The sequence below is a fragment of the Melospiza georgiana genome, chromosome 12 (assembly GCF_028018845.1).
Source record: "Melospiza georgiana isolate bMelGeo1 chromosome 12, bMelGeo1.pri, whole genome shotgun sequence".
NCBI classification, from domain to species: Eukaryota; Metazoa; Chordata; class Aves; order Passeriformes; family Passerellidae; genus Melospiza; species Melospiza georgiana.
In genome coordinates this window covers 18271077-18283239 of record NC_080441.1, presented here as the reverse complement: position 1 = coordinate 18283239, position 12163 = coordinate 18271077, and the positions used below count along the sequence as shown (strand labels likewise).

Below are 12163 nucleotides of genomic sequence, written 5' to 3'. Positions count from 1 at the left end.
CCTGTTGGGAAGGCAGAAGGGAATAGGCTGGGCAGGAACAAGCAGTGCCTCAGTGTGCCTTGCCATATGTGCATAATCAGGACAAAAATGCCTATTCTGGGATGCTGGCCGCAGTTACCAAGAAATGAAGGCAATCCTGGATGATGGTAACACTAAAAGATGTTGCCTTAAAGGCACAGGGTCCACTTTCCTTATCACCCTGAAGTTGAGAGAGTTTGACATGGAGATGCTTTAGATTTGCAAATCATGGTACTTAACATCCAGGCCTGTGCCACACAGCATTAATTATGATCACTTGGGGATGCTTGAGGTTCTTAGCAGATGAGGATCTTCTTTTTGCTGTTCTGGGTAATAATTTGAATTCCCCCAATGGGCTCCAGGGCACCGTGGCATGAGGCTGGGAATTACAGTTTGAAGTAGGAAGGGTTAACAGAGTTACTGCTCTAAATTCCCCTTTTCTTTCACCAATAGCTGAGCAGTCCTCGATGGGGCCCCTTTAGTGTTTTCTGACAGTGCAGAAAGATCAGTGACTGCATGAAACACATTTAGTTTTCATTTGTGCTTTTTATGTGTCTCTTGTAATCAGGAGGCAATGCAAGCTCCAGCTTGTGGTTTATTGCTGTTGCTGTCTTCCCTTGAGCTGCCTGAGCAGAGCAGGTTGGATGGAAGCAAAATGAGACCAGTGTAATAGCACCAGCCAGACAGGCAGCCAGAAATAGCGGTGCTACAGGAGATGGAGTAAATAAAATAATCCTGTCAGGCTCCATTGCAGTCCAGGTTTCCAAATGGGAAGATAAAAGAGACATTTCTGAGTGCTTTCAGTGGAAGAGGGTTTAGCTCCCATGTAGCTTCTGTTGGAAACACTGAGGTGATCTTTGCACCACAACAACGGCCCTGCTTTTATTACAGGCTAAAGAGGGCCTGTGGGAGCAGCCAAAAACCTTGTTTGCAAACACACAGCAGCCCTGGGACAGCTCTTATTACTTTAAGTGGGTTTTTGACTTCATCAGCACCTCCCAGCTCTTCTCTTTTTCTCCCAGTAACACAGATCTCCACAAAATGCAGGTTTTGGGGCAGGCCTGGGTCCAGCCTGCAGCAGTGGGGAAATGGGCCAGGCTGGGTTGCAGCAGCTCAGGAGAGACTCAGTGCTGGCCTGACAGGCAGAGCCTGCTGCTGGAGCTGGGGCAATTCCTGGGGTGTCCTGTGCAAGGCCAGGAGCTGGGCTCTGAGGATCCTTGGGGGTCCCTTCCAGCCCAGGACATTCCATGATTCCATAGGGTGGGCATGGAGACAACCAAAGAGAACAGCACAGTGGCTTGGTCACAAAGTGTGAAATGAAGTTTTCAGAGAGCAGGGCTGCCCCAGCCCTGCTGACAGACCCCTGTGCTCTTGTCCAGCTGGGGCTGTCTGCAGGCAGGAGGTTTCTGTGGGACCACAGGCCATGGAAGGGACTTTGGGTGCTTCACCAGTCCCTTGGCCAGCAGACAGCCAAGGAAGGCAAGTCCAGCATTTAAAACCAAATATGAAACAGCACTGCAGCTTTCAGGCAGGGATACTCAGGGAAGAAAACATTGCTGTGAATGGTCCCACAGCCTGGAATGTTGGGTGAGCCCTTGCAGGGCTGTGCAGGTGACATGGCCTGAGCAGTGCCACAGGGGCCCATGACAATGTCCCAGGGCCTCATGTCACAGTGCCACAGGGGCCCATGACACAATGTCCCACAGTGTCACAGGGAGCTCAATGCTGACATGGAACCTGCTGCCCTTCCACTGCCTAGGGGAGCAGAGGGGGAAGAGCAGGATCCAAAGGGACTGGAGGAGCCAGCAGGAGGGGTCCTAAAATCCAGAAAGGGCTGAATTTGGAGTTCTCCACCTCTCTGTGGTTGTCTGGGCAGGGATCAGGTTCACAGAATTCACAGAATTCAAAGAATTCTCAGAATGACTGCATTGGAAGAGACCTTAAAGATCATCTAGTCTAACTCATGCCCTAACACCTCCACTAATCCATGGCACTGAGTGCCACATCCAGTCTTTGTTTTAGCCTCCTGTGACCATACAGACTGGCAGGATGTTCTGCAAAACGCTCTGTGCTTTATTTACCCCTCCTGGAATGGCAGTGGGTGTAAATTTGGCCCACAGGCCAACCTGCAGATCTGAAAACCCCTGCTGCTGCTGTGGCCTTTCATCAGCCCCATGTGAAGCCCCTGGGATCAGCAGAGCAGTGACCTGGCTGCACAAGGGTTTCCCAGCTCTGATATATGGTCTCCTCCAGCCAGGTCTCATAAGCTCTTGGAGATCTGTATCACACTTGAGATAGCTCAGATGGCATAAAATCAGCAGAATGGCTTCTGTGGTACTGTTGGAAACAGAAAAGTTTTAATAAAAGGCAAAATAACAAAGCTCTTTACAGAGAAAAACTGAGCCAGGCTCAAGAGGTTCTTGCTCCTGGTAGAACACCTCACAAAAGCCATTAGTTCCTTTGTTCTCTTCTTTCTCTAGAAAATTGCCCAGGCAGGGCTTTTTGGCTTTTGTCCAATTGGCTCTCCTCAAGTTTGAGGTGAAGTTCCCCAGGTCCTATGAGGTGTCTTTTTACCCAATTGAGGAGAGAAACTTCTGGGCTTTTTTCCTTTTTAAGTAGACAAAGGATAATTTGGTCACTCCATCAAGAGGGGGCACATCCCTCCACATCTCCTCCTGCCATCAGTCCTTTGGAAAGGCCCTCACTGGGCTGCTCTGCAGCCAGAGGGATTGAACAAGGGTGGAAGAAGGCACCAGAATGCCAGTGCTGCTCCACTGAATCCATGGAGTGAGAACAGCATTGCCACAAACGCTGTGAGCCCCAGCCCTCCCCTCTGGTCTCAGCAGTTCTGCAGTTTATTGCAGCCCTGAGATACATGAACAGTCTCTGTTTCGTCCCACGTGTTCGAAGAAGGAAGAAGGAGTCAGGGCTCTTCATTTCTCAGTCTCAAGGTTGTTTATTGTATCTCATCTATAAAAATTTTTCTCCTGCCCTGCTGAGGACAGTTCCAGGCACTCCGCCTGCCCCCAGGGCAGTGTTATGGCTTTATACTAAAAACCACGTGTACAATGTTTACAGTTACTTTCCAATACCCATCACCTGTGTTAGACAGTGAGCTTCTGCTCTAAACCAATCTGTGAGTGCCACCATCACAGCAGAAGATGGAGGTAGAGAAGAAGGAGAAAGGCTGGACATGCCCAAGTCCCTCCATCTTGTCCCCAAAACCCCTATTCTAAAAACCCCAAAATCTACTTTTTCACCTAGTGATAATTTTATTATCACACTACTTAAACTTCTGTGGCTTTCAGGTCTTCATACAAAGCTGGCAATTTGCTCCACAGGTCATAATCAAACCCCCAGGTGTTCTGGGCTGTGTGCCAGGGTCTCTGAGCCCCCTGGCAGGGGTCCTGGCCATCCTGGACACCCAGAGGAATGTCCTGACTACTGACACTCTGGGATCCCACAGTGCAGCTCCACGGAGCTGTTGAGGATGAGTCCAACGTCTCCTCCCTGCTCAGGATCCAGACAGTGCTGAATAACTGGGCAGGGATGTGCTGAATAACTGGGCAGGGATGTGCCAGCCTCCCTCCCCTGCCTTGTGCAGGACGAGTTACCAAGATCCAGCAGCTCAGCTCCCCAGGGACACTCCCAAACTCCCCAGGCAGGTTTGGGGTGGGAGGTGAGTGGCTGAGAGGGTTTTGGGGAGGTGGTGGTGGCATCCCCCTGTCCCTGATAGGATCCATCCTTTACCTCATTCCTGGCTGGGCTGAGCAGAACCCATTTCCCTCAGCCCAGCCCACAGGGCTTTGAGCTGTTAGAGATCCACCATCAGAGCCCTCATGAATGCTGCACCCATGGGATGGAGCTCTGGGACCAGGCCAGGTCCCCTCAGGAGCTCATTTCCTCCATGCCCTGTGCTGTTGAAACCCCTGATGGCTTTTGGTGATGCCATTAGATGCTGTGTCCAAGGGCTCAGAGCAAAGCTCTGGCGTCCAAACTCTTAGCAGAGCTTGGATTTATTTCCTGATATCAAGAATATTTAGGGCAAAAACACTCCAAAGGGTTCATTGAGCTTTAGGGTCTCATTTGGACTGAAGGCCCAATGTGGTGCACTGAGCTCCACCATGTGTCACTGTTACTGTCCCATCTGAGCACTCAGCCACTGTAGGGTTAAATTAAATGTACAAGTGCTACAGAAAATTATCCCCTTGGTGTTCATGGAGAGCAGGCTAGGCTGCTTTCGTCAAAGGCTCTCTGTAAGGTAAATTAGACTTTAAAAATGTAGGCTCAGAATCTTTCTTTTAAAAGTCAAAGAAGGTTGAAAGCCTTCATAACTAAAGCTAGCCAGGACATGGCAGAGTGGCAGCGTGCCATGCTCTCATTGCCCACGGCAGCCTGGGCACAGGACAGAGACAGAGCAGGCCAGCAGGAAAATCAGGACAAATTGCAGGAGTACACTGGATAACTCTGCTCCTCTGCTCTGCAGAGCAGTGGGAAATCACAGAGAGGGTCTAAGACCCACCCTGAACTCAGTGAAAAAGCAACTCAGCCTCTTCCCAGCCTCTGCCTTTCCCAGAGCTTGAGCTGGCATTTGGGTGCAGGTGCTGGGAGCCCTGGCTTAGTCCTTGCCTAATTCCAGCCCCAACTGTTCACTGTCATCACCCATTCCATGGCAACTGCTCCCAGGGCAGGGCTGGCCAGGGTGGGGCTGTGCCAGCCTCATCCTTGGCTGGCTGTTGTCCCCTGGGCACAAGTGACACTCATCTCTGCTGAGGTGATCTGCAGGGGTTGCTGCTTTTCGTCCCTGCCCAGACCCCCAACAGCCCCACCCTGGGCATCCCTGGCAGTGCTGTCCAAACCCTCCTGGAGCTCTGGCAGCCTCAGGGCTGTGCCCATTCCCTGGGCAGTGCCAGCCCCCTCTGGGGACAGAACCTTTCCTGACCTCCAGCCTAACCCTGCCCTGGCACAGCTCTGGCCATGCCCTGGGTGCTGTCCCTGGTCACCAGTGATGAGATCAGAGCTGTCCCTCTGCTGCCCCTTGGGAGGATGGCAGAGACATCACTGAGGTCTCCCCTCAGTCTCCTCCAGCTGAACAATCCAAGGGCCCTCAGCTGCTCCTCCAGGCCCCTCCAGAGCCTTTCCCATCCTCGTGGCCTCCTCTGGGTTCTCTCCAATGGCTAAATGTCTTTTTTATATTGTTGTGCCCAAAACTGCCCAAGCACTGGAGGTGAGGCCACCCCAGGTCAGGGCAGAGCAGGACAATGGCCCAGCACAGGGATGTCCCTCATGGCTCCAGTGCCCTCCCTGGCCCAGCACAGGGATGTCCCTCATGGCTCCAGTGCCCTCCCTGGCCCAGGACAGGGATGTCCCTCATGGCTCCAATGCCCTCCTGGCCCAGGACAGGGATGTCCCTCATGGCTCCAATGCCCTCCCTGGCCCAGCACAGGGCTGTCCCTCATGGCTCCAATGCCCTCCCTGGCCCAGGACAGGGCTGTCCCTCATGGCTCCAATGCCCTCCTGGCCCAGGACAGGGATGTCCCTCATGGCTCCAATGCCCCTCCTGGCCCAGGACAGGGCTGTCCCTCATGGCTCCAGTCCCCTCCCTGGCCCAGCACAGAGATGTCCCTCATGGCTCCAGTGCCCTCCCTGGCCCAGCACAGGGATGTCCCTCATGGCTCCAGTGCCCTCCCTGGCCCAGCACAGGGATGTCCCTCATGGCTCCAGTGCCCTCCCTGGCCCAGCACAGGGCTGTCCCTCATGGCTCCGGGGCACTGCTGATGTTGTGTAAAGCTGCTGGGGATGGAGGGATGATCCCTGTTGGAAGGGCCACCGTGCTGCCTGTTCCTCCTCCTCTCTGTGCCCCTCAGGCTGGAGGGGCTGTGCTGTGCTGCCCACAGGCCTCCCCTGCTTCCCTGGGCTCTGGCAGCTCTGATCCCAAGGCATGGGGAATGCTGAGCTGTTCCCACACAGCTCTGATTTGTTAGAGATCCACCACCAGAGCCCTCCAGTGTGTCTCACTGGTTACTTAGAGCTCCCCATTGATCTGTACAATAAATAAACATCATTATCCCATGGTAGAGATGGGGAAGGGCTGAGGGGGAAATGTCATTTCACCTAGAGCCCCAGGGGCTGCCCTCCCAGAGCCTGGCTGCATCCATGCCCTCAGAGCACATAATCCCTCCTCGAGTCATTGTGAGACTCCTTTGGCACTGGAATATGCAGGGTTTGATAAACAGGAGCACCAATAACCCACATATGCAGTGAGGAGCTTGTAATGGATGATTCTGGAGCTGGCATCTCCTGTCCTGTCAGCTCCTAAGAGGGATCTGATGACTCAGGCTGGAAATGGCTCTTTCCCTATTTGTGCTTCACAGATGATTTGTTCTATGCATGAGAAGTGGAGTGTGACCCAGCACAGGGTAAACCACAGCTCCTGAGAAAAGACACCATCCTAAATCCAAACCCATGCCTGAGGCCTCCCCGTGCACCCCTGTACACCCCACAGTCAGGAGGTAATGGGGGAATGTGGAACTCCTGGAATGCTGCACACATGGGATGGAGCTCTGGGACCAGGCCAGGTCCCCTCAGGAGCTCATTTCCCCCTTGGGTGCTCTGTGCTGCTGGAGGGATCATCCCTCCATCCCCAGCAGCTTTACACAACATCAGCAGTGCCCTGGAGCCATGAGGGACATCCCTGTCCTGGGCCAGGAGGGGCATTGGAGCCATGAGGGACATCCCTGTCCTGGGCCAGGAGGGCATTGGAGCCATGAGGGACAGCCCTGTCCTGGGCCAGGGAGGGCATTGGAGCCATGAGGGACAGCCCTGTGCTGGGCCAGGGAGGGCATTGGAGCCATGAGGGACATCCCTGTCCTGGGCCAGGAGGGCATTGGAGCCATGAGGGACATCCCTGTGCTGGGCCAGGGAGGGCATTGGAGCCATGAGGGACATCCCTGTGCTGGGCCAGGGAGGGCATTGGAGCCATGAGGGACATCCCTGTGCTGGGCCAGGGAGGGGACTGGAGCCATGAGGGACAGCCCTGTGCTGGGCCAGGAGGGGCATTGGAGCCATGAGGGACAGCCCTGTGCTGGGCCAGGAGGGCATTGGAGCCATGAGGGACATCCCTGTCCTGGGCCAGGGAGGGCATTGGAGCCATGAGGGACATCCCTGTGCTGGGCCATTGTCCTGCTCTGCCCTGGCCTGGGGGGGCCTCACCTCCAGTGGGAGCCCTTTCCAGTGTCCAGATTTTCCAATAAAGCTCAGCCTTGCTTTCCTCATGATGGCCACAAAGATTTCTTTCTTTCTAAGCACAGTTACATGAATTTGCCTTTCCCCTTCCAGGAGGGGACAGTGGTGGGGTGGGGACAGAGAGGGTGGCCCAGGCAGGTCCCAAGGCAGGGCAAGCCCCAAGCATGGCCACAAAACCCAGCACCCGAGAGCAGAGCTGTGGGGGGCTTATGTAACGTGTCAGAACTTTGCTTTGTGCTCCTGTCAAACCACTTTTTTTGGCTTCATCTTCTCCCTGTGAATCCTCAGTACAGATTACGTGAACAGACTGCAGAGCATTATTCAGAAGAGCTTAATTAACCTCAGCGAGGGGAAGAAAAGGAAATCGTAGAAGCTGTAGGGTAAAAAAAGATCATATTTAGACAAATAAGTGCAAATGACCCAGATGCATCAATTTCCTTCAGAGGCAGGCAGGCAGGCTGGGTGCTCTGCAGAGGCTGCAGGTCTGTGCCACTGCTGCTCTGCTGCTGGCCCCACTGTGCCCCAGGTCCTGCTCATCCCACTGCTCCCAGCCCTGCCCCATCTGGCAGCTCCTCTCACTCCATCCAGCTGCAGGAGCCCGGGAGAGCAGCTATTCCCTATTCCCTGCGCAGGATTAAGCACACTCAGATCATCTCTGATGGATGTTTGTCTAACCTTCTTTTGAAAATCCCCCAGGAATGCTGTCCCAAGACTTCCCTGTTTTGTCTGTTCTAGGGTTTAACTACTCTTCTAGATAAAAACTTTTTTTTCCCCCAAGTTTCTAATCCTGTTCTCCCTTGTGGTAAATTAAGCCAAGCCACAATCAAAATGGAGAATAACTGATCACCTGCCCCCTTAAAAGAGGAGCAGCTTTCACATACTGGAATACCAACAGCACATTCCTCTTTAGTTATGGCCTTTCTACATTAAACAGCTGCATTTCTTTGGCCTTTCCCCACTGATAAGGTTTTGAGAGGGTTTTTGGGGGGTTTCTGTATTTTCTTGGTCTTGCCTGATTTAACTACAAGAAATAATCTTGTGTGACATTCAGAACTGGCCAGTGCAGAGCAGCCCATGGTCACCCTGGCTGAGCCATGGGCAGGATAATAAACAGGACCAAAGGAACAGAGCCAGCCTGTGAACAAAGCTATATCCTAGAGATTAATCATTTCTTCATTTCTCACATTCTAATTCTCTCATTTATCCCTGGATAACTGTTCAAACCCTGGATGCTGAGAACTTTAAACTTTCTGGGCTGACAGGCACAGACCCCCAGGAGAACACTGCATTGACCTGAGGGTGTGCAGAAGCTTCCAAAATTGATTGATAGCACTGGGATTGTGGGTGTGGAGTTTGAATAGAAGCATGTAATGTCACAGGGTGGAAAACTTAGAGTTTAAGGGTTTAGAATATAGCAATATATATAAGGCAAGATGGTTGTTCTTCACCTTCTCCATGGGTTTGGGTGGTTTTGTGCAATTGAATCAAAAAGTCTGCACTGCAGGACATGAGTGATTGGTTATTGGGTTAAAAGTGAAAATAATCTAGGTGTCATTTCTTAATTGGATAGTTTAGCCTTAACCAACCTTGTAGAGAAAGATAGTTAAGCATTTTGTAGCTTGTTAGTAGAATGGTTTGGGACTTATGAGTTGTAGGACTGTGATGCAGATAAATAATAAATATTTGAGTCTGAACACCAAATACCGACCTTGACAGAGGCAGAAAAGAAGTTAAGTAATCAACATTTGGTGGTGCCCTGTATGAGGATTGAAGTGAGGACCTTCAGAGATAACCAGGAGCAGGAGCAGCATTCCTTCTGCAGCAGATAAATCTCCATTTTTGTGCATGGATCTGCTTTGTCCTTCTGCCATGCAGTACTTGCACCAGGCTGGTGGAACAATCCATTTCCCTCCTCAGCCTCACAGTGCTTTCCTTAATCTCATCTTTTCCTTGGCTCCATGGAGATGCTGGGAAAAGGACAGAACTATGCTGGACACAGTGGCGTGAGGAGCAGCAGGTTCCTGTCTGAGCATTGCTCCTGCCCCTAGCAGAACACACAGCAGCATCCCTTCATGGCCTCTGTGCTCTCTCCATTTCCTCTTGTCCATGTGCATTAAAAGCTCCTTAAAACAAGGGTTTGTCCTTGTTTGCTGTCTGCTGTTTGCCTGATGAGTACCTGCATTTTTTTCAGCTCAGTTACACTGCAAGGTGTTTGAAGAGGGCCATGCTTCACTAAGGAGCTGAGTAGTGTCTTTTATTGTTTAAAAGTTGTGATAAAATAGCCATGGATCAAGTAATTATTGTGCTTCCCATATTATGGGTGTTAAAATTCAGTCAGTTGAGAAATAATATTCATTCACTGAATGTTGGCAAGAAGAAGGGAGAATGATAATAGGAAATGCTGAGCCCATTAAAAATGAAATTATCCAGTTACAGTTGTTGATCTGGGGACTGAACTTTTTGGAACCAGCTGTGGACAAAGTCCTCCATGTCCAGGCATGTGCTGCTCATGAGATGTTTGTGAGGGGAATAAAGTGTCTCATAAATTCAGAGTACCAGTGTGGAGTTCATGGCCAACAAGTAAGGAATGGTCCTTCTTTTGAAGGAAAGCACTGGGAGAAAGATGATCCATTTCTTCTGGAGTCATTATTGAATTCCTTCTCCAGTGACAGTGGAAGTGGCAGACAGGAGCTTTGTGCTGTTGCCTTCCCTTGCTCAGCTCAAGGCCAGACCATGGTGTTTCCTCCTGTGCTGCTGCTTCCCCCCTCCTGCATTTCCCCAGCAATAACCTCTGGGGCCATTTCATCTCCAGAGGCACTTGGAGGATTCCATTATCTCCTCACTGCTCCTTCAGGAGCTCCTGGGCAGCACCTTTATCTTCACATCCAGTGCTGAGCAGCTCAGGAGCCTCCCTGGAGACAGGGCAGCTCCTGCTGCATCCCAGGAGGAGAAATGGAGAAATGTGTGGACCAGCTCAGTCAGAAATGTCCAAACCCATGGATTGTCCTCTGGAAGCACAAAGCTGGTAAAGCATTCCCTTGGCAGTAGCTGTTAAACATAGCTCATAATGTTTTCTGAGTCAAAACTGGGGAGATAGGAGGGGGAAAATGTGTTTAGTGTGTGTAAGGAAAGAATGCACATTATTTATTTAGTTATTTGTTTATTTATTTATTATTTATATTCAAAAACTTTAAACTCCAAGTTTTCCACCCTGTGATATCACACATTTCTATTCAAACTCCACACCCACAATCCCAGTGCTATCATTCCATTTTGGAACCCTTCTCCTCATGTCAAATGTAGTATTCTCTTGGGGGTCTGTGCCTGTCAGCACAGAAAGTCTAAAATTCTCAGCATCCAGGGTTCCAACAGTTCCAATTTATCCAGGGATAAATGAGAGAATTAGAATGAGAGAAATGAAGAAATTATTAATCTCTACGGTTAGAGATTTGATCACAGGTTTGTTCACAGGCTGGCTCTGTTCCTTTGGTCCTGTTTATTATCCTGCCCAAGCAGTGCACAGAGCCTGGGATTTTCAGAGCTTGTGATTGTGGTTCTTGAATACTTTATGAACAGATCTCTCCACAGTCATGAAGATTGCCTGGAAAGGGGCACTGGATCCATTCTCACTGGAGTGTGGTCTGTTGGGGCTGGTTCTGGAGTTCTCAGCAGCAGTGGGAAGGGGAGCAGCTGCTGTGCAGTGATGGAAGGAGCTCATCCTTGCTGCTGAGAGCTTTGCCATCAGGTGTTTTTGAGGAGGTGCTGCAGATAAATGTTCTCTGTGAGAACAAGCCCCAGCCTCCATTAGACACCGTGTGTGGCATTGACTGATTGATCAGCTCCGTGTGCCTCTTGCAGCCTTTCCACAGCACCGAGGGAAAGAAACAATTGCCTAAGTTAGGACAAGACTGAAATTGTTTTCTGTTGCCTATTCAGCCTGAAATACCTTTTTCTTATGTTTTGGACTATCACTATTTCAGGCTACACCAGAGGAAGGTTTCTGTACAAGATATTTGTTAATGAAATTCCTCCCCTGCTGCCCAGAGCATTCCAGAGGAAGGAGCCAGGATTTAAAGCCTGTGAGCTTCTGGCCAGTCTTGTGATAGTTAATACTGTCTGGCAGATTCATGAGCAAGTTTGCTAAATCATTATGATGTGGAGTTTATTTTCCAAGATTAATTTGTATAAAATAGTACCTACTGCTTATCTTGAAAAAGCCTCACTGCTAAATATTATTTCAATAAATAAATGTTGTATATTGCCTTCATTTTTTCTCTCAAATGAATCCTTTGACATAGCATTTATCTTTAGGGCACTTTGAAAAATCCAAAGCTGTTTAGGTTAAATTGATTTAATATACCTAAATATTAAGATACTTTTGAGAGTGGTTAGAGGAAGTGGAAGTAAATCTTAATTGTTTTGCTGAATTTGGTTTTAAATAAATTGAATCACCTTGTGTGGCCATGACTAGAGAATTAACATTCTGTTTTCTGATGATCATCTTCTGTTATCTGAGATAACAGGGACAGAGCTATGGGGCCAATGGGGAATTTACTTTTCCCTTCCCAATGCAGAGAAATGAGCTGTTGCTGAAAAACAGGGAATAACCAACTGAGAAAGGAGGTGAGCATGAAAAGTTTGGTTGAAAAGGTTATAACTACCAAGGAGAGAAAAGCTGGATCAAGAGGTTAAATCCAGGGTGGGATGAGACCAGAGGTAGGTTGGGAGTGCTTTGAGCTGGGAATCAGGGTGGGTTCTCACCAGTGAGCTGTGTGTGAATGGGAGATGGGCTCCAAGGAGAAGGAGGATCTCAAAGTGTTTTACAGTCCCAAATGGGAGTGGGAATGTGTGTGAAAAACAGATCTGGACTGTGCTGCCAGAGCAGTGATGGCTCCAGGTG

The 12163-nt window shown here is 50.1% G+C and overlaps 1 protein-coding gene across 12 annotated transcripts in view; it reads left to right on the top strand.

The window, feature by feature from the left end:
• ARHGEF9 (Cdc42 guanine nucleotide exchange factor 9) overlaps positions 1-12163 on the top strand; it is a 172039-nt gene that overhangs the window by 144605 nt on the left and 15271 nt on the right. The window lies entirely within an intron of this gene.